This window comes from Mirounga angustirostris, unplaced genomic scaffold (genome assembly GCF_029215605.1).
Source record: "Mirounga angustirostris isolate CCGP_5_RB_7025 unplaced genomic scaffold, mMirAng1.0.hap1 SCAF_1, whole genome shotgun sequence".
NCBI lineage: Eukaryota > Metazoa > Chordata > Mammalia > Carnivora > Phocidae > Mirounga > Mirounga angustirostris.
This window is the reverse complement of record NW_026991709.1, coordinates 29,879,273-29,903,636: the sequence shown is the minus strand read 5'-3', so window position 1 is coordinate 29,903,636 and position 24,364 is coordinate 29,879,273.

Sequence of the window (24,364 nt, the reverse complement as noted above, 5' to 3'; positions counted from 1 at the left end):
CTACATTCTGTTATTCTTATTTTATTATTTTGTTCATTTTATTGGTTTTTAAAGCTTTTTATACATCAAGAATGTTATATGAATTGCAAATAAATATGCAGCTTTTTAAAAGACCCCTTCAAAGATGATTTTGTTGCATCAGGTAAATCAATTAATATTTTCTTTTGTGATTCCTTAGTTTTATGTTTGGAAATAACATTACCAACATCACAGAATATTAATCATCACTTATATTTTCTTTTATTATTTTTGGCTTTTTTATTTTCATGCAAATAATATTTTAATACATATTACTTAGAAATCAAGTCACTGAGGTGGGGAGAAAATAAAGACCCGATATCCTAACTTTCAGTTTTAGGACATTCTGTTAATTTACTAACAAAAGCTTAGGGCAAATATGCTGTCATGTTAAATTTATATGGATTGAAAGGTATCACCAGGTTTCAGAAATAATAAACTGGGATAAGTAGGAGAATCAAAATGCTATTTGACAGCCCCTTAGTAGCCTGTGCAGATAGAGATTAGGACTTATTCTTGTGGTCATTAATTCTCTCCTGTTATAATATAGAATGGAGTTTCCAAAGCAAACCCTTAAATCTATAGAATGCTTTTCATTTTTCCCTCCAAAAACCAAATATTAAATTAAATTGACACCTGGATTGAATTGGAATCCACAAATCATTTCAGGGGGAGAATTGCATGTTTAATTTATTCAAACTAGATCTAAAGATGTTTCAGTATTCCAGTTGTTTGAATTCAACTATTTTAAAAAATGCACATTTACAAGCTCTTTATACAGGATATTGACAAGGACTGAAATTACATTTTCTATAATGCTTAAAAATTTGCTAGGTTTTATTCATGTTTTAGAAAAGCTCCTTGGTAGTAAAATTATAATAGCAGAGATCAATTATAAAGAGCAGTATTCAAAGAAATAAGATCTGTCATTCTTTTTATTTAAAATTCTTAACTGTATTTTAATTTTTGAATGTAATCAACCATCATTCAAATGCAGTTTTATTCACCTATTCATGTCAAGGTATAAAAGTAGATTTCTTTAAGTTACAATATTAACACAACTTTCTCCATTTTCTTTGGCCAAACCTGAGTCTTTGTACATTATGATTAAAAACATAACTTTAAAATTGTATGAAAGACAGAGATGTCAGTAAAACATATATATATATACATACATATATATATTTACACATACTCAAACAATGCTATTATTAAGAAAGACATGAAAATGGACATAAATTCCCTCAGAGTTACGGACGACTATAATATGGAATTATTGCTTACACTGCTCTGTAAATCATTTTGTTGTTTAAATAAACTGAGCAGGTGTTGTTTATTTTTACATATATTCCTAAATAAAAACAAACAGACATGTTTTCAGAAGGACCTGACACAGATTTGAGTGTGTTGAGAGGACAGTTCCTCAGAGATGGGGGAGTCTGCAGAAAAAGCAGAGAAGACACTAAATGAAGGCAGTTGGCTGTCCTCACACATAGAAAAGAACAGGCATGGAGATGTAGTAATGCCACCCAGTTGCTGCAGCAGACAAAGAAAAATTATGATCAGGAATAGAAATAAGGAAGATGCTAAACTGAAATGGGCCACTTTGATTTTTATTGCCAAGTTATCTTTTTAACAGCTCAGAAGAAACACACACACACACACACACACACACACATTGTTCCCTCACCTTCCCCCTAGTAAGGAAAAACATGAAATGATCCAAAACAATTAATTCTAGGAGGCTATAGAAAACAACTCTGTCCTTGAATCTTATTACAATGTGTTTTTACTGCTCATATATAATAAAGAGATGAAGAGGTATGGTACTGAAAACCATGCTGACTGTTGAAATCAAAGAACCTAGGGTAAAATTAGGCATTGAAAACCTTAAGAGTTAGAGATACAGATACAAAGATACAGACATAACAAAAACTAGGATTTTCAGTGGCTTATTTTATATTATACCTATCTATATCTTTTTATTGACCAGTCCATCTATCTACCCATATAGCAAAATCTATGTTCATATAGATTTAGAGAAAGGGAGAGAGAAAATATTGACAGAGTTTGGAATGGTAGGTACCTATTTCCCTTCAAAATACAGCTCAACTTTAACTTACTAGAACCCAAATAAGACTAATAGCAGAAAGATTAATCCTCAAATATACTTCAAGAAAGATAAATCTTTTCGAAGTCATGTGCACTTTTGATTTCTAATGTAATTTGAAAGGCAAGGGACCCTTTTACAGAGCATTCATAGAATTAGAAAAGGTCATTGATCTGAATCCCTTGTCTTCTGGCAGGGAAAGCTAAAAGTAAGTATACAATAAATCATGTATTCAGGTGAATACTTTCAGGGGGAAAAAATAGCACCCTTTGATTAGACCAGAATGAATATATGCATTTTTTTTGCATAACACGATTCCATGCAAACTAAAAAATTATACTTCTTTTAGAAAAAAAAAAGTGGGACAACCAATTATTTTCATTTAAAATTTTCATTTTAATTGAATTTTTAAAAGAGTACATTAAAACTCAACTTGTTACCTTATAAACTTTTCTCCATTAATTTATACTTAATAATTCAGAATTTACTGAGTTTCTATTATATGTCAAGCAGTATAAGTACTACTAGATTTATATAGCAAAAGAGATAAAAATGGGCCATGAAGGAATAAAAGTCTCAGAAATAATGTAATATTTCTTGAAAAATATAATCTGATTCTTTTCTGTTCACCAGCTCATTCTTTTGTTTTATTTATTTTGTGTTCACACGATTCTCAGAAAGTTGAATGTAGTTTGATTTTTCATGGGTAAACAAAAACAAATAGACAAACAAACAAAACAAAAAACATAACTATCCAGAGTAGTTCAGATATCACAGGCAAAATTTACATGATACACTTAGTTGACCTGATCCATTCTCCCCTCTGTGAGTTACAGGTACTCAATTTTGATTTCATTAAAGTTTTAGTCCATTATTCTCCTCAGACCCTATTGCCTTAAGATGTCATTATATTTTAGGGTTGGGCTTATCAGAGCTCAGGCCTTGATTTGGGTCTAAACCAATTAGTGAAATTCTTAGCCCTAGACTAAGTGATTGGTTAAGGGACTGGCACTTGATTTAAGATTATCCATTCAGAATGAAGCCCAGGACTTGTGTTTTAAATTTGAGGGGAAAAAATTGCTTGGCCTTATACATGAGCTGGATTATGTTGCCCCAATTGCTCCTGGTAGCCATTTTGTGACATCAAAGAGTGCTCTTCAGAAAGTACCTGATACAGGACTTTCCTAAAAGAGTGTGTAAATAAAAAGTACATTATCATTTGCTCATGTTTCAGCATAATATTGTTGGCCATTGAGCTAATTTTTTTAAATTAGTATATAATCCCTGGATCCTATCACAGGGTTAAATTAAAAAGTTAAAATAATGTCATGATTTGATGAATAAGGACATTAACTGTGTGGGAGTATGTGCGTGTGTGCGCATGTTCTAAAACAAATTCTTTTTTAACAAATAAAAAATGCTGAGGTTAAGTTCACATTCTTATTTGGACACAAAAGTAAAAAAATATATATAATAATAATCAAGATAAATCTAATGTGGTGTGATGTTCCTATAAAAAGCTAATTGGTTTCCAAAAGCTTATAAGAAAATCAGTCCTACAATTGTAATTAGTTACATCAACAGATAGATTTATCCATGTCTTTTTAAATCTTTATTTGGGAGTGGGATAGGTGAAATTTGGACTTATCTCTTCTATGAACTAAATGAAATATAAAAGGGGCCCTGGGTATATATTCCTTTTTAAAAAATTTTTTTTTTAATTTAATTTCAATTAGCCAACATATAGTACATCATTACTTTCAGATATAGTGTTCAATAATTTATCAATAATCATTGCGTTATCAGTAATTTATTGTTTATAACACCCACTGCTCATCACATCACGTGCCTTCCTTAATGCGCATCACTCAATTCCCCCATCCTCTCCACCTCCCCTCCAGCAACTCTCAGTTTGTTTCCTATAGTTAGGAGTCTCTCATGGTTTTTCTCCCTCTCTGATGACTTTGCATTCAGTTTTCCCTCCCTTACCCTATGATCCTCTGCTCTGTTTCTTATATTTCACATATGAGTGAAACATATGATAATTGTCTTTCTCTGTTTGACTTATTTCGCTCAGCCTAATATCCTCCAGTTCCATCCATGTTGATGTAAATGGCAAGTATTCATCCTTTCTGATGGCTGAGCAATATTGCACTGTATATACATATATATATACCACATCTTTATCCATTCATCTGTCGATGGGCATCCCAGTTCTTTCCACAGTTTGGCTATTGTGGACATTGCTGCTATAAACATTGGGGTGCAGGTGCCCCTTCGGATCACTACATTTGTATCTTTGGGGTAAATACCCAGTAGTGCAATTGCTGGGTCATAGGGTAGCTCTATTTTCAACTCTTTGAGGAACATCCATACTGTTTTCCAGAGTGGCTGCACCAGCTTGCATTCCCACCAACAATGTAAGAGGGTTCCCCTTTCTCCACATCCTCGCCAACATCTGTCATTTCCTGACTTGTTATTTTAGCCATTCTGACTGGTGTGAGGTGGTATCTCACTGTGGTTTTGATCCTGGGTATATTTCTTCACATCATGCTTTCAACCTTTATTTTTCCATTGTGTGCATGCTTTCAAGTTTTCTTGCTCTGTATTTTCACATAGAGTAATTTTTTTCAAAATGACTCCTTTCTTCAAGTGAAACAAAGACAGCTTTTTAACCATGGAAATATTTACTTGCTTACATTATAAGAATTCAGGATTTAATTCCAGATTTAAAGCCTTAATTCTGGATTTAAAGTCTTCATCTTTTAGAAATACAAAAAAAATTAAGAGTATAGGGAGTCCTATGGAGTTCCTTCTTCAGGTAAAATATACAGGTTTCCTACAGCATCTCTGTTGATCTATTTTGGCCTGAAGAGCTTGATCACGGTCAGGAAATCTAAATAGATGTGCCGGCATCAACTGTCATTAAGTCATTACATCTCTATATGTAATAAAATGATTTACTCAAGTACTATCTTGTACTATCTGATCAAAGATAAGCTAAAAAAAATATTTTACCAAAAATATTCGAACTAGATCACTTATGATGGTTGACACCAAATCCTGGTTCATCATCCACCACTCACAGACACCTTTATCTATAACCCATATGTAGCCCTTATCTACTACTATACTGAGTCATAAAAAGAATGCCATTCACCTCTCACTGACCTTAAGAACGAAATTTGGATATTCAGAAAAAGATTGTGAAACATGTCATTCTAACTTGGAATTTTAAATTCCCAACCTCTTCCTCCAGAAATCACTTTTTATTTTAAAATTGTCATTTAATCCTGATGACTAGGCAGTCATGCTATAAATTAAAATAAAAAAAAACTGTAGAGAAAAAGTTGTACTCTTATAAATAAATAAAATTATGATTCCTGCTTGGTTCTATCGTAGTAAATATCAGCCACACTTACTGGCAAAGGAATCTTTACTTATGGTCAAAGACTTGTAAAGTTTATCTGGTCACTTTAATAAAGTGAAGATTAGACACATAAATATTTAAAATCTGGGTACATAATATTAAAAAGTTTAGAAATCCTGTTTGCTGCTTTCCTCACAATGAACATATTTAATTTATTTTACCTTCTCTTTATCACTTTACAAATTGAAAAATTTCTCCCTGGATTTAAGATAAACACATTTGGAAAAAGTAGATAAACAAGGTATTTGTGGTGGGAGACCAAGTGCAATTCAGATATATCCTATATGTCTGAGCCTATAAACTGAGTCCCCACCAAAGTAAAGAGATTAGGAATGTCCTACAGACAGACCAGGCTAAGAGGGTAAGAACCAGCTAGAGAGGATTATAATAAACACCAGAGCATTTATAAAATACTATCAGAAGGTTTTTCGATAGTTCAAAGGGTTATACTTCCTTAGAATGACCAGGATAAGACAAGGCAAGAATATTTATAAAATAAAGAAGCCATAAACATCCAAAACAGAATAATCCTTTCTGTCCATGCAGTTACTTAATTACCTTTCTTTAAAAATTCCAAATTACTTAAGTAAAATATATTTCAAAGAAATTTTAAAACACAGTCTTGTAATCACACGTGATTTATAGTAAGCTTTATGTTAGCAATAATTTGGTATTTTTAGAAAGCACTATATTTTAGTTTTTCTAAAAGCCCTGGTAATTTCATCCTCAAAGATTTTCCTATAAAAGGTAACCTAGAAATACGGGTAAGATACAAAATGTCATGGTCATAGCAATTAACATCCATTAGTCATGAAAGTCAAAGCTTTTTATAAATGTAAATATGTTTCATTCTTTCAGGTCAGAAAATAAACCAACTAAAGATGAAGTCAGGGTAAGAGAATTCAAAACATTGGTCGAGCTTTTAAAACAAAGGTCAAAGTGAACATTTCCTCCATTTATATATAGTTCTCTCGGGTGTGAGTTACTACTTTCTAAAGAATGAGCCACTGGTACGTAGCGCTCACAAAATATCTAGCCCAGAAGAGAGGGTAAAGTAACACAGCAGAGAGACTACGGATTTCTTCCAAGTCTGTGATAGAAAAGGAAATAATTTACTTTGTTTCTTTGTTTTCAAATTCCTTCATTCATCAACACACTGAATACTTTGAGGTTTTTTCACTGAGAACATCTTTTCCTTTTTATGTTATTGAACTTGTACAAATGTATCCTCTTTTGTATCTTTTATGATTTGAATCAATAAGGCCATATAAAACTCTAAGGAAATTGATTTCAAGTCAGAGAATATATTGATTTAATGATAAAGTTGTTCCTTAATAATAATTTTCCTTATACTATTGTTATTGTTTGGAATGCAGTGTTGTATAGGCAAAGAAACCCACAAAAAATGTATTTTTCCCTGAATTTTGAGAGGAAAGACTTAAGTAATATTTTTCTTGTGTGCTACAAGCATATAACTAATAAAAATATTTTGGCAGGAAAAACAGAAATAGGAATTGTATTTAATTTTACATAAAGTATATTATTCTAGCAATAAGACTTAGAATTAGGAGTATGTTTTATTTAAGGCATTATTTCAAGATCAGCGTCGGAGGACTTAACAGAGAATTTCTGGATTCTATCCATTTTTGATGCAGCGAAAACAAAGCTGAACTCTACTTTTACTACCTGCAAAACCTACATTTTACTACTTTTTACTACCTGCAAAACCTACCTTTGTCTTTTTTCAGTGGATGACTTTGCTACCTGCTTCAATAATAAAATATATCGCCAGTGCTACCGTTTCCTAAACCTGAGCCCCAAATTTCTCTTTGCTTCGCTATAATGTAAGAAGTGTCGGGGCGCCTGGGTGGCTCAGTTGGTTAAGCGACTGCCTTCGGCTCAGGTTATGATCCTGGAGTCCCTGGATCGAGTCCCGCATCGGGCTCCCTGCTCGGCGGGGAGTCTGCTTCTCCCTCTGACCCTCCCCCCTCTCATGTACTCGCTCTCTCTCATTCTCTCTCTCTCAAATAAATAAATAACATCTTAAAAAAAAAAAAAAGAAGTGTCTTACCAACTCAGCTCCTCCACTGACAGGCTGAATCCTCACAGTGACCTTTTAAGGGACTGTTACTTCATTTATCCTCCCTATTCTGCCTTGACTTTTCCCACCATATCTCACTCAACCAGTTACAAACATGTGATAGCAACTCCTGGTTTTAAAGACAAGAAATAATCAAGAAATAAAAATAACCCAAACAGCTTCATTTGATGCCACGTCAACCTTTAGCTTTTGCACCAATTATTTCCTCCCCTTCACAGAAAATACTCCTCTGGAGAGCTGGGTCCATTTCTTTACTTCTCATTCCCTCATTCCCATCATTTCAATATTCATTTCCAGAACCGCAGTTTGAACTCTGTTTATCAAGGTCATCAATGACCTCCAGTTAACAGTCTAGAAAGATCAATTTCTCTCTTCATCTAGCCCAGTGGCTTTCATTGAGGACAATTTTGCCCCCTGCTCCCCCCCAATCATCCTCCAAGGGACAACTGGCAATGTCTAGAGGCATTTTTAGTTGTTAAATCTGGGGATGTGCTACTATTTGCATCTAGTAGGCAGGGGTCAAGGATGCTCTAAACGTCCTTGTGTGTAGAATAGCCCACCCACCAAAACATCATTGGGGGCCCAAAGGTCAATAGTGTTGAGGTTGAGAAGCCTGAATATCTCAACCTCCAACAACATTCACAGTTGTAAACACTTGTTTATTATCTGTATCTCCCACAAAGAACATAAGCCCAGTGAGGATCAGGCCTTAACTGTCTTGTTTTTTATTGTATTCATTTTGTGTAGAAAAGTTACTTGTCCCAGATTAGGCAGGCAATTTCTGCATTTCACAAGTAATACTTCTCTCACATGATTATTGCTTTATTTAGCAATCTGCTTAGATCTTGTACTAATGGTAAGACAGACTGGTTTCGCCCATGTGGAAGAGTTGACCTAACTTCAACACTTCACAGTACAACTTCCCCAGAGTAGCTAAAGGTGAAGTTCTTGTCACTTTCCATCCTTCCTTCCATCTACATGCTGGGAGATAAGAAAATTTGTGGACTCCAGGCCTTAGCTCAAAGTAGCTTGGATTTGGGTCTGTTATTCTCGATATTTATGAGCATTTTAGTATATTACAAATATGTTAAGGTAAACAGGCCCTTTTGAGCTGGTCAAGAATCTCCACCATTATTTGACATTGTAAATTCTTTGTTAATTTCTTCCTATGAAGAAGTGGATTCTAAGTCTCAGAAAATTACTTCCAAATAAAATTGGGAAAATAAGACTTTTGGACATTGAGAAATAAATAGAGTAGAAACCACAACAGGAATTACCAGAAAGGAGGGCATTTGTGTTGAGAACCGGGTGTTATATGGAAGTGATGAATCACTATGTTGTACACCTGAAACTAATGCTACATTGTATGTTAACTAACTGGAATTTAAATTAAAAATTGAAAAAAAAAGGAATTATCAGAAAAAGAAATCGATGAATAATGAAAAGGGCAATATTGATAAACTGTGTTCTAGATGATAAAAATAACATGAATTTTCTTCTCACTACAACATAATACAAATATAAATAATACCTGATAAAACTATTCATACGTAAATTTCATCTATAGGAAGCAAATTAATTGTATTTCAAAGAGAAAGAAGCCACCATATTAGTTTTTAATATGCAAGATATGGTTAGAAGAATCTCATGTAATAACACTTAATTCTTTCATCAAATTTTGAAACCTGTATTAAGCTTCATTCTCTGTCATTCTCAGTAGCCCTTCAGAGCCTGCTCCTTAGAAAGAGTGCATACATGGACATCTTGGGAAAACACATAAAAGCAGGATGGATGATGCTGTAACAAAGAAATACTATGATTCCTTTCTGCCTCACATATTTTAGATTACCATTTACTGTCAACAATAAAGCTACTTTGTTTAAACAGTAAATTTTAAATTCTTACTGAGAACAGTAGTAAACAGTAATGATTTTACCTTAGACTTTATCAAAAATTTTCATGGATTCAGTACACAAATTATATACTTCAAGTTCAAAATAAAATAGATTAAATCAGATTTTTAGATAATGAAGTTACAGGAGAATGTCCTCAAATGTGTTTTCAAAGCCCAGTTTACATTAAAAGATGGGCAGGTTTCCTCTGAATCTGAATTTCTATTTGTGAGAGTTATTTATTACTGCAGATTTTCTTTCAGCAATTCTAAAAGTCTTTCTACCTGTATCCACATTTACTGGTGAAAAGGGGAGTTTTTTGTATATTTGTATATTCTGTTGTGTTATGCATTTGCCTCAGTATTAGAACACTTAATAACATTAAACAACCTTCTTTATCATGGAATGAACTGACCATTTTCAATGTAAAAACGCCCAACACCACACAATCTAGGACAACACTAAATTTTACTCATCTAACATTCAGTGTCTCCTGAAATGTTTGCAGAGAATTTTTGATTTGTGTTGTTACTTTTTCCAAATAGCATTAGCCACAAAATTGCTTGGGCTTCTTGAGATTCATCTAATTAATGAGGAAGGATGGAGTAGATGAATTCAATCAAGGGTTTATTTTAAGCCTTATTGATACACTTTCACAGTATTTGGGGGCTGATCTCTGTTTATGTGGTTCTTAAAGAAGCAATGTCATGATGTCTTTTCTAGATAGCCAAATCCTAGTTCCCAGTAGATGGAAATTTTACTTATGGAAGTGTCTAGAAGTTATAAGGAGTGACAAAGCAAAAGAAGTTTTGCATGACTTGTTTACACTGTTTTCCTTTTGAGGAGGACACCTGAGGAAAGTTTCCCGCTCTGTCCTGTGGACTGTATCTGAGCCCTGTGAAGAGAGGAAAATCAGTTTGCTCAAAGTAGTTTTGCCAAATGGTCAGTTTTCCAAAGGAACATCACCAAATTTATGAATTGTGGGTTTACACCTTTAAAAGCTCTGTTGGTGATATGTAAGACCTTTAATTAAAAAGTTTAAAAAGTTTAATAACATGGGGACCAAACACCGCAGTTGGCCTGGTAGGGTCCAAGTATAAACTTTTTTCTTTGGGCAATTATTAATAGTGCCCCCTTTTACTTTCAAAAGCATCCTCAGCTTGGAAGATAAGTTATGTGGCCATCCTATTTAACAGAAATATTCAACATCTGTTATTGATGAAAAAAAAAAAAACCCTTTTTCCCCAAATGTTAGCATACTACTTGAGAAATTAGCAAAATAAACCTAAAAATTCTAAAATGTGAGCAAACAAATGCATTTGTTTTGCATTTATTAATGAAAAATTCCCAAATGAAAAATTGATTTTTTTCACTTACTGATATTTATCATTATTAAACATTCTTGCTATAGACTTTGTTTTTGTTTTCTTGTTATAGACTTCAAAACCAACTACACCATAGCTGAGTGGCTTGGACCTGTTATTTAAGCTCAACTGTGAAATGATGCTAGAAATAGTGTTGTGAAGATAAAATGAGTTAGTTTATGTAAACTGTTTCTAATATATGCCTGGCACATAGAGCTATATAAGACGTATATGTAACTGTTAATCATAAATTGGTAAATCTGGCAAAATCAGTGAATTAATCTTTAAGTGAGCTGACTTTAGGAAAAATGTCTTCTGGCAACTTGATTTTCTAATACTTGGCCTGCAGCATATGAAAAGTATCCCTAGGGATTCACATATATAACCCTGACAGAGGTCGAGGAAAATGATAACTGTATGAATCAGCACATTTGAATTTGTACAGTTAATATAACCTCATTTGTTATCTGCAGACCTTTGAGATCTAGGGAAATTTGTATTTCTCTATTGTTCTTCTGGGCAGGTACAAAAGCCTGGATAACCAGTATTCAGAGAACATTCTTCCATGTTCAAATCGGTATTTTGTATCTGATCACCCCTAAGCCAGTAAATACGTCTCTTTCTCTTATGGGATAAGACTACTGGGCATTTCCCTATAGATTTTAATTCAGAAAATAGAGTCAAAATATGCTTCTAGTTCCCTGGGAAACATTTCCTTTTCAGTCAACCACAATGTCATCAGTATCCTAGGAGTGAGTAATTCAGGACTATAAGGAAGAATATACAACAACTATTATGATCAGCTATGCAAAATCAGCTTTGTGCACTAGACTCATCATAAACTTCAGGGATCATGTGCCAGGGCATATTAGGAAAAAAAAAAGTAAAAAGATATTCATTGACCATATGTACAGAAATGAAATCTGTTTGCTAAATTATGGTGCCAATCCATCTCCAATATGTCTTTTCTGGCCATCCTACAGCTGATATGTCATTTCAGTCCTCATCCAGACCACTCCATCACTTTTTAAGGCCTTTCTTCCTTCCTTCCCTCCCTTCCTCCTTCCATCAACCATCAAAGAAGTGTCTTTATATAGCAAGCATTATTCAGGGACCAAAAAAAAAAAAAAGTCAATAAAATTGGGTTCCTTCCTTGAAGAATGTTAAAATCCTATTGGAGGAAAACAAGAATGTCAAGAATTGATCAATTTCCTAGCTGGTTGGTCAGCTCCAGTTCCCATCTCCTGCATTGTCCCATCACCAACAGTTATTTCTCTAAAACTCATCTCTGTCCTCCACTACTTATGAACCTTCAGTGATTCCCCCAGAGGCTTCAGGGTAAAATCCAAAGTCCACATCACAGTGTAAGAAGACTTTTCAATCTGCTTCAATTTATCTTTCCAGCGTCAGCTTCAGCCACATCAAACTATGTGCCAATCTTCACTCTTCTTGCATGTGCTCTTTTCTTTCTCTGCCAACCTGTTCCTCCATTATTTATAAGATTATTACTCATTCTCCAAAAATGACTCTTGTTTACTTTCTCACTGAAGCTTTCTCTGATTCTCCCAGTCACAATAAAGGATTTCTTGTTCCCAGTTTCTACTGACAGTGCATACTTTCATCACAGTATTCAAAATAACATATTGTGATTTCTGGGTGATATAATCTCTGATAGAACTCTGAAAAACTAAGAATCGTGACTTGCTGTGGGGAAATTTGTTGCATTTCCTCATTTCTGTTGCAATATTGGCAGATAGTAGATGATCAATAAACATTCATCAAATAAATTAGTAAATCTTACTCAAGTTTCAATCATCAACCATGTTACCTTTTCCATGACCCCATCTGCTCTCCTTGATACAGAACCCTCATGAACTTAACAGACATCACTCATTCTTCTCTGCTAATAGTTGTTCACAAAGTATTAGAAATAATTGTATGAATAACCAGAAAGCGATATATTGTTCAAGGTCCTTTTACTAGACAATAGTGAGGTGAGACTAGATTTCAGAACTCTTCTTCCTATACTCCTGGTCTTATAAGGAGTAATGAAGAATAGAGTAATGAAGTCACCATTCTGTCCAATAGGAAAATTCCCCCAAACTGATGTTCAATGCCACACAACAGACAAATTATACTAACACTGTATTTCCTTGAGCTACCATTGAGAAAGGGCTTGAAAAAAATTGTCCTGTGGCCCAGAATTGAGGGTTTTAAGAAGAAAAGCAGGATAAGATCACAATAATATCCTCATCATAATTTTCAAGGGAAAAAACATGAGTCTTTCAGGGATTTTTAAATCTTGCAACAATGAAAAAGCGCTCCCTGGGTACCCAATACTTTCCCTCAGCATTCATGAATCAAGGGAAACTTCCAGTAAATTGGACACTGAACCCAAAACATATAGTAACAGGTGGACACCTGTTACTCATTGTTGAGCACTCTAACGGCCTCCAGAACAGATGCTGGTCTCTCTCTACTTGCCCTGACCTTTCTCTTTCAGCATCTTCTCCTATTTCTTGCTCTCCTTCAGTATCGCACTTCCCATTTCATCTCTTCTCCTACCTACTTTTCTATGTCCAGGAAAACACACCATATTGTTTTCCTAAAGGCTCCCTTAGGAACTTTCATTCACATAGCAAAGGAAATCTACTAGAACATTCAGATGGTTTCATTAACTCATATGTGTAAATATGTTAACTAATTTGACAATATTTCCATTTATACTTAGATTTATTTCACATTTAATCATTTTAAAATTTTTATTGAAGATGAACTTTGATGGTTTTTAAATATTTGTTTTATACACCCAGACCATGGAAATGAGTCAAATACCAGGTTATAAAACTCCTAAGACTATACTAATGGACGTGTTTTAGAAAAACATATGTACTCCACAGGAAAAAAAAAAAATAGCACATTTACAATGTTTAAGCATAAATATGACCCCTCAAAATATACCAAACATTCTTGTTCTTTTTGTCATTTTATTGTTTCATGGCTTAATCTTATGATAGTCATAAAACTATGGGTATATTAAACCTCAGCTGCCATAGATTTGCAGAATGATTTTGTTTTAATAAACTACAACTATTAGAGCAGAGAGTTATCACAAAAGGGGAAGAGAGTACTCCCATATTGTTTCCAGAGTCAATTTCTAGGATAATTTTTATTACTACATCCTAGAATTCGGCTTTATTTGAAAACAATGAGAAACCCTTGGCAATTGTTTTGCTTATTTGTGTTGAAAAAGACAGTTACTCTGGCATTATAGTCAGAATCCATTTATGGAGTCCAATCTATTTATTAGGAACTAAAAACATCTCTATATCAGGAACAAAGTAATAAACAAATCTCTGACGGGGTAGGTTATGGTTCTAGTAGAGGAGAGTCAAGACTGATGAGCAAGACAGAAATCATCACTGAATCACTAACAGAGTCAATATTTACTAAGACTTGTAAGAAAATGCTCTAAGTCTACTAAAAGAAAAAAAATGGTGAGGGTGGAGTGGAGAGAGAAAGAGGAAAAAATAAAAGGAGGAAAAGAAAACACTTTATCTTGTAGTGAATAGAATACTTTTAACAATGCTACTCTATAAACCAAAATCTTTTTAAAATGAAAAGGGAAATGTTTTTAGCAAAACGCCTTCTGGCACATTTTTACAAGTAAATAATGGATTTCATATAAGCATATTTTACTGTGGGGTTACCATTTCTACTTTGCATTCACATTTTAGAGGTAGGGTAAAAGATTGTAGGTTGTAGGGATGAACTTCTAGACAAAGGTTGACCATAAAACCAGTTAACTGTTTTTCCAATAATTACTGGCCTCTAGGGGGACATAATTGAAATATATGAATTTCTAGCATCGTGGTTTCCAGTGAAAGCTGTGCTTTATAGAACTGACAAGACCAAATAAAAAGATACACTTACAGCAAAAGGAGACCTCAATTTTATGATTTAGTAATGTTTTAAAACAAATAAATAAACAAGGCTCGGTGATACAAGTTGGAATCATGTTCAATATTGTAAGAATTAACTTTGGGAAAAGATATAGGTCAATGCTCAGGAAATTTAATGCATTTATTTCACAGATTTCAAATTAAATATAAAACAAAAGCTTGCTTATTTTCTAAAACATGAAATGTATGAATCCTTGGAAACTCCAGTTTTGGTGTAGTAATGGAACACAATTACTGTGCTAGTAGGGGGAAAGAAAGGTAATACATAAATAATGTATAAAACTAATTATGTTTTATAATATATCTTTGGGTATATATTAAGGGCACATGCCTACAATTAGGCAGATTTCTTTGGTATCAGTCTCCAGCAGTAGGCCGTGTGCCCTCATTTTTTATTCTTAGCACATTAGAGTTGAGTACATAGTAGGGATCAATAAATATTTGTTGAATGAATGAAAAATGAATGCAAGCACATCACTTAAGAGAAATCAGCCAAATAAAGATGAATAAAAAGAACTTAGAGCAGCGATCAGAAATCAGTAATTTTGAATATTTCCATATGATGCTTCTTTCTTTTTTTTCCCCTTCTTTTTTATATTTTCCTATTTAATCTTATCTTAGCATTAAGTGGTGGTCTCAGGACCACCCAGACAGACCAGAACCCAGATCTTCTGATTTCAATAATTTTATTCTTAGAGCCTAGTAGCTTAACATCATGGATGGGGACATATATAGGGCATATGTATTTGTAGAAATATATAGTGTAGCTTTTTCTACATTAAAAACACTGACATTTTACATTCTTTGAGACTATGAAAATATGGTATATGCAATATTCAAAAAAGTTGATATCCAATTCTGACATTATTTCAGTTTTTAAATTTAACATAGAACAAAGATGTGCTTAAAGAATTAAACAACTCAATCATTGAAAATATCTTTTCCAGTTTACACATGCTACTCATACATAATTCATTGTATAATAACCTACATTTAAACATTTTTTCTACTTTCAAAAACAAAAGGCCTAAAAATTACATAAGTCTCTTTTCTGTAGTTGCAAGAGATATCTTTTGCTTATAAAATAATAAATAATTCTCTTTGGCTCTGGAATTCCTTCTTCTTTCTCTTTCTTTTCTTTCCCTTCCTTCCTTCTTTTTTCTTTCTTTCTTTCTTTCTTTCTTTCTTTCTTTCTTTCTTTCTTTCTTTCCTTCTTTCCTTCTTTCCTTCTTTCCTTCTTTCTCTTTCTTTCTTTCTTTCTTTCTTTCTTTCTTTCTTTCTTTCTTTCTTTCTTTCTTTCTTTCTTTCTTTCTTTCTTTCTTTCTTCTTTTTCTTTCTTTCGCCAGATATTTATAGATAGTCAATCATGCACTATGATAGAAATGAGACTTCCACATATGAAAAAGACATGGTAAGCACTCCCTGGAAGCTTGCAGACTTGGTGGGAGTGCAGGGGACTCCTACAAATATCTAAAATTCAGTATCAGCAAAAATATAAGATGTCAAGAGTTTAGCTAAGCTATTCCGTGGTACTGCTGCCTCAGTATCCATGTTTTGAATCCAAGCAGCCTGTGGGGACCTTGAACTGACAGCAGCCCTTCATGAAAGTGCACATCCTGGATGGCAGCCACAGAGCCACAAGAAAATGCAAGTCCCTGATATGACTCCCCAACAGCCTTATGATAACAGTCTCTCCTGCCTCCCAGCACCTGTATGCCATCTACACTCCTTGGATAAAACCCCTGGGGGACTTACTGAAACCCTGTTCTTTTAGTTTGAGTTGACCAATTTGGTCCCAGCCTGGGAACCTCAAAGTACTATACACATCCTAATAAAGGAAGTGCCCCAGGTCCTGTCACTCTCTTTGCTTGCACCCTGCCGTGACCTCTCCAAATGGCACTTTGTGGTGCCCCCTCTACCTCCTCTAAGACCTGTGAGTAATAGATTTCTCTATTTCAATTTCTCTTGTGGTCTTTTGTTGGACTGTGGCTCACCATCCAGTAACCTGTACTCCAGTTAACACATGTTAATTTAACAACGTCAAAACATAAGGTTATAAACTCAGAAAAGTGAAGACAGAGGGGAAGAGAAAGCTAAAACACAGAGAAAAATACAGTAGCTCCACAGAGGATTTATCTTTTTAGTAGAAATCTGAAGAATGAGAAAAAAATATATATTGTGGTAGGCAAACTGGAGAGGGCAAAGTAGTTATATAACTAGAAAGATTATAGCTTGCCTTTTTTCTTTTTTTTTAGTTTGAGGACTACTATTAATTAAATATTTCTGAGTGGCTCAGTTGGTTAAGCAACTGCCTTCAGCTCAGGTCATGGTGCTGGAGTCCCTGGATCGAGTCCCGCATCAGGCTCCCTGCTCGGCAGGGAGTCTGCTTCGCCCTCTGACCCTCCCCCCTCTCATGTGCTCTCTGTCTCTCATTCTCTCTCTCTCAAATAAATAAATAAAAATCTTAAAAAAAATTAAATATTTCTGAAATAACAATGGTATGGTGAATGAAAAGGTAGACAAAGATCAACATCTGCCCTGGAGGCCGTTAGAGTCAACAATGAGTAACAGGTATTCCGTTTGAAAGATCACCCTGGACACACTGTGAAGAAGGATATGAAGGGAAGACATAAAAAGCAAAGAGAATCAAGTCTTTAAATTTTCTGTGAGGTAATTTAATTAATTCAGGAAGACCAGATTGATGTATTTGTGTGTGATATTAACTTTTATCACACCCTGAGGATGGTTCATTGATATTTGAAGGAACCCAATCTGAAACACACATTCCAGAGGAAGCTTTCACTAGTACCTCACATATCATCTAATCAATGGCAGAAGTTTAATTGACTAGCATAAAGGATTTAGACATTAAACTGGAGGAAGGAGAATGAAGAGTATTCTGGATACATGGTTGTCTGAAAGGCTCCACAGGCTTACCGCTCCTCTGTGAACACTATAGGAGAAACTGACAAGTCCCAGAACCTGCTACTTTGGGGCAATGCCCCACATAAGGAAGAATTTTGTCTCTTGATCCAACTAGAACTTTGGCTGCTCCTAAGGCCACAATATTGCCTTATTGATTCAGGAGGTGGTCCTCATAAGAGCTCCTAAGGAGAGCTAACAGGAGCTTGCTGAGCTTCTGGAACATGTATGAAATGTTGTTCTTGTTTACTAAGAAGACTCTGTGTGTACAGCAGACTTTGGTCTAGTAGATTCTTTCATTGTAACAGATGAAAGTTTTTTGGAGACTAGACTTTGAGCTACTTCCTCCCTTGCAGTCACTGGAAGCTATCAGTGTTTACCCAAGAACCTGAAAAATCTTGAAGTAATAAAAAAACTTAGGCCAGTTTGCAACAAAGGCTATTCTAGAAGGTCAGGTCAAAAGTTATTTATGGCTCAGCAAAGATAATGGCTGTGGGCTTGTAGAAGAAGGAATGATTTTGAGAGAGATGCATTCAGTAGAATCAACAGAATTTGATGACAGATTGACTATTGGGGATCAAAATAAGGAAAAGTATAGAAAAGTTTGTGTCAGTCACTTCAACAAATGTTTTGGCCATTATATTGCATTATTACTTTCCCGTGGCTGCTGTAATAAATTAACACCGACTTGGTGGTTTAAAAAAGAAACCTATTCACTCAAAATTCTGGAAGCTAGAAGTCCGAAATAAGTATACTGGGTTGAAATCAAGTCTCAGCAGTATTGCCCTTCCTTCAGAGGCTTTAAGGAAAAATCTGTTTCTTGCCTATTCCAGTCTCTGGTGGCTGCCAGCATTCCTTGACTTGAGGCCAAATCACTCCAATCTTTGCCACCTTGGTCATATCACTTTCTCTTCCATTTCTATCAAATCTTCATCTATTTCATTCCTGTCAGGACACTTACAACTGTATTTAGGGTGCAGCCAGACCAGGATAATCTCCCCATCTCAAGATCCTTAACTCAATCACATCTATAAAGACCATTTTACTGTATAAGGTAACATTTGTAGTTCCAGGGATTGGGATCTGATATCTTCCAGACTATTATTCAACCTACTACAGACATACTTAATTTTAACTGGCTGTAGAGAATTCTAGAGCCTCTATCTGGCAAACAGATAGATATGGGATTTAGGGGTATGAAATAAGCAGGATCATCTGCTGAGACAAGACAGTGCTGGTGAAACTGGATTCTTGGCGTTGTCAGTTCCTGAAGTAGTTATGGGGGAGAATGGAGCAGAGAGCTGACTAGTTGCTAAGCAGTGTTTTGAAAGGAGTACATAGAAAACAGCAACTATAATAGGGCAATAATCTGATGAGTTGAAGAAATATTTCCTAGTCATCTGCAAATAGAGGAATCAAGGTAACAAGCGGTTGGATTAATCAGCAGCTGGAGTGTGCTAAGCATATGTGGTCGAAAAAATGAGTGAGCACTGGCATCAAGAGTACCAATTAGGGCGCCTGGGTGGCTCAGTCATTAAGCGTCTGCCTTCGGCTCAGGTCATGATCCCAGGATCCTGGGATCGAGTCCCACATCGGGCTCCCTGCTCGGCGGGAAGCCTGCTTCTCCCTCCCCCACTCCCCCTGCTTACGTTCCCTCTCTCACTGTGTCTCTCTCTGTCAAATAAATAAATAAAAAAATCTTTAAAAAAAAAAAAAGAGTACCAATTAAAGTGGTGAAAGTATTGGATAATGAGATTTAGGCTGGATGGAGAAGCACATGAAGTGAGGAGAAGGCTGAAACATTTGAGGGAAAAAGTTAAAAATGGGATTGCAAGAAATTAAACAATCAAACTTTATGTTCAAAGAGATTTATTATTTCAAAGGTAGAATAACTGATAGTGTCTAGCCGGTTAGTACATGACTAGATAGTGTGGGTGTCGAATATTACTGTTGAATAGAATAAGGAAATAGGAGGGTATGGGTACTCATTCTCAAACTTCCATGTGTCTAAGCATTGTCTGGAGAGCTTTCTGAAAAATGCAGATTCCTTGATTCTACTTTTCAGAACTTTGATGTACTAGGTCTGGTGTGGAATCCATTAACCTGCCTCTTTAAACTGATGTGATTTAGATGTGGCTGGCAGGAGTATCACAGTTTGAGAAACTGCCACAGGATGTTAGATTCATTACTTACATAAATATTGCTGTTAGTGATATGAAGGCAGGATTCTGGATGAGGGAGAAAAGTATGCCAACCAATCATCAATGCAGGTGAGTAAACAATAGAATAAATAGTAAATGGGGCTAACAAGCATTGGATGACATGGACAAAAATGGATAAAAGATTTTTTCATGAAGAAAAAAAATGGGATGGACTGAGACTTACAGAAGGCACAGAGAAGGCCAATTCCAACCCTGGGTGAGGCAAGAAGAAGAAATGTGTTACCTCTACACATGGGCCTTTCGAGAGAAATTCTGTCTTCAAGGGAGAACCAAGGTCCAAATAAAGTAAAGGGATATATATATATATATATATATATATATATATATATATATATATATATATGGATTTGTCCCCCAAAGAGAGTGTTACTTATATTTTTATCTCCTACATTCTCTTTGTACATAAAAGGAACTCAATAAATGCTTTTAAAGTATTTATTTTTTCTTTACATTCAAACTTGATATTAAATCAGTCTATAGAAACTTAATAGCATATTTCATTTCAAAAAGCAGGTTATATAAATGTATATTTTTATAATACACATTTTTCAGGGAATAATTTTGATAATTAGAACAGTATTTGTTTTTCCCTCACATAGCAAAACTTTGTAACACAAAAATATTATGACACAAATATGTATTTATATATTTTACCTTTAAAACAAATAGTATTCTAATTTAGTGTGCATAATTAGAAGTGATGTCCTTTTAAAAATTTATTTTCCAGGTTTATTGAGACATAATTGACCTGATGTACTTCTCTAATAAAATATGCCTACAGTTTTTTCCATATTCCAATCATAAAGAAACAAAAGGAATAATATACATAAGCAAAATACTAATACTAATACTAATGGATATAAGGTTTCTTTTTGGGATAATATTCTAAAATTAGTTTATGGGGCACCTGGGTGGCTCAGTTGGTTAAGCTTGTGACTCTTGGGGCGCCTGGGTGGCTCAGTTGGTTAAGCGACTGCCTTCAGCTCATGTCATGATCCCAGGGTCCTGAGATCAAGCCCCACATTGGGCTCCCTGCTACTCCGGGAGCCTGCTTCTTCCTCTCCCTTTGCTTTCCGCTCCCCCTGCTTGTGCTCTCTCTCTCTCTGTCAAAAAAATAAATAAAATCTTTACAAAAAAAAAAGCTTCTGACTCTTGATTTTGGGTCAGGTCGTGATCTTAGGGTCCTGGGATTCAGCTCCATGTCGGGATTCACGCTCAGTGGAGAGTGTGCGTCAGGATTCTCTCTCCCTCTGCCCCTCCCCTGCTCACTCTCTCTCTCTAAAATAAATACATAAATCTTCTAAAAAAATAAAATCAGTTTATGATGATGACTGTACAATTTTGTATGTATGCTAAAAACCACTGAATTGCACACTTTAAATGGCATATAAATTATTTCTCAATAAATAAATCTATTTGAAAAAGAGAATGCTTTCTAAGATCTCCCTCCAGGTTAACTTGTGATCAGTCCTATGAAAAGGTCTCCAACAATGTATCTTCCTATTTCATTCCCTCTGTTTTCTTACTTCAAGCTAGTTCCCTCTTTCCTGCCTGCAATGTTTGTGAAACATTTCCAGAGGTGTTGCTGGTAACACAGAGACCCATTCCATTCAAAGTCACACAAGTCCCACTTAAGTCTCTATTTTTTAGATCACTTACACTTGATTTCTTCAAGGCTGACAGCAGAATTACTTCCTACCCCTCCTCTTTCCCTTGGTAATAAATATAAGACACATTCTGGAACACAACTGCAAGTTTCTTGTAAAATAAATCTCTAAAGACAATTGTAACACACTGGGTGTCCCAAATCTTCTTCCCAAAGATCAAAGTCTGGTTTTCCTGGATTGTTAGCACAATTGAAATGAAAACAGCTTGTTTCTAGCATTCAGCCTTATGATCCTGACAATAAAAAGAATAAATGTGGTAGAAACATCTGTACGTTTTCAGGAATGATAAAGTTCAGCTGGAATTTTTTAAACTGAAGTTTTGCATTTGAAGTTTGTATCAGTGACTAACTTTGGACAGTCACATATGATCCAGAAATGGGGCTTTGAAGATGAAAGACGAAAAGCAGCACAGCAGAATAAGGTTGGTCAAAAGAAGATGAAATAAACGAGTAAATAATGCAGGAAGTAATCAGATTCAGAGAAACGTGGTATAAAGAGCTTAATAAAATGAAAATCATTTCTGAGGAGAAATATAACATAATGACAGTTTCTTGCATTATATTATGAAGGTAATACAATTGTACAGTCAAAAGACTCATCAGAAATACTCTGCTTTATAATTAATGTGAAATAATAGATGAAAGGCAAAATGAAATGTGTTTATTTCTCTTATCACAGAAGCCCAGGTGATGTATAAAATATGAATACTTCAAAAGTGAAGAAAGATGTTTTATGTAGAAGTTGGCAAACTTTGTAAGAATTTTGGTATTTTTAACTTTACTGTCGAAATATTTGAGATTTTTGATTTGGGATATAAAGTAAACTTGAGAACCTGGGATGATTATTTTTTTTGAAAGGTGATAATTTATACTAAATGGAATCTGTGAGCTCTCTAGGAGAATTGTAAATAGGCACCTTGATTTACACTAAGGGACTTAAACTGTTTTATTATTCATGCCAGAGTTTGAGATCCTGGGTTTTGTCAAATTGTATATATTTTTTAAAAAGCTTTTTGATACAAAATCCAGAATATTTTTGTGATGCAATGGATAAAAAAAAGCTACTAACCAATTGCCATATTATCAGAATTTGATCGTTGTGCTAAAAACATCTAGTTGCTAAAAAATGCCCTCAACGAATGATAAATTCCAGTACTTTTAGCATTACCCTTCAGTGACAGACTTTGCAAGGGACAGCTGCAAATAACCATTCTCCTAAATCAGGATTTTAAACAGAAAGCTAACCATAGTCTTTCACCTGAATTTGTGAAGTTGTGATCCTAAAAAAATTTGTTTTTATGTTACTCAGGTCTATAGCCTCTCCTACTAAATAAATAAATAAGTAAGAAGAAGTACATTGCTTTGCTTTGGTTCTGCCTAAATCTTACCAAGTAAGATTTCTTCTATGTCTTCTTTTTTATTGTTTCTTTCCTTTAAGAGTATAGATGCCTATGAAACTCTTGGCTAATTTTCAGACAGATGCAGATGCCTCTCAGACCTTTGCTACATGAATAAACAAAGAATGGCAAACATGATTTCTCTCTACTATGCTGACAAACAAAGATACCTGCTGAGGGTCCCATTCTCTTATGTAGCCACCTATTTGATCAGCTCTCAGTTAAAGAGGTAACTGAATCTGATTTTTTAAATAGATCATTTCTCTCTAGCAGAGCTTGTACATTTTTATTGTCAGATTCTTATCAAAAACTTTTTGTTAATGACAACATTCAGGATGAATTTGTTAAATGCACTTCATGGTGATTTTTTACTTTAAAATATATAAATATTTGTCTACATAAAATAAAAAAATTAGAAGGGGAGCATGGCAATTACAATAAATTTGGTTAAAATTTGAATAAATAAAGTAGTTTAAATAGATATAATCAAACATTCCATTTAACTGAATTTTAAAATCATCTGAAGCAGTATAAATATTATTGTTATGTCTGGATAATTGGGAAAATAGCCAAGTCTATATGTTCAAATATATTATTCCTTTTATGTTAGTTTATCTATTTTAGCATTGGATTAGCATTTTTCACAGAATTTAAGTACACATTTCCATTGTAAGTATACCTAATACAAAACCTTAGCAAACTATATAAAAATAAATCCAATCTTACATCTCTAAAATTAATGAAGTACGACCACACTAAGATTTCTTGTATGTCACATGTAGAGAATGCATAAGTGATTACAAAAAAAAAAAAACAGTTAAAGGAATGATGGATAATGTAATGAATCAAAAAGACCCAAAGCCTGGAAAATTGGTTCATGCTTTGTTGAATGTGTCTGTATTGAGTTTTGTATTTTGTATCATTTGAAAGAGCACTATGTCCATGGAAACAGCCAATAAAATGCTTTTTAATAAAGTTGACTAAAATGTTCTAGGCAGTGGTTTTGAGTTTTTAGGTGAATAAAGCCCTTATTTTGTGACTTTTGTACTGCAAATATGTTCTTTCAATCTACATTTCTCTCAGTAAATATAAAAGCTCAATACTTCTTTTTTTTTTTTTTTTAAGATTTTATTTATTTGCGAGAGAGAATGAGAGACAGAGAGCATGAGAGGGGGGAGGGTCAGAGGGAGAAGCAGACTCCCTGCCAAGCAGGAGCCCAATATGGGACTCGATCCCGGGACTCCAGGATCATGACCTGAGCCGAAGGCAGTCGCTTAACC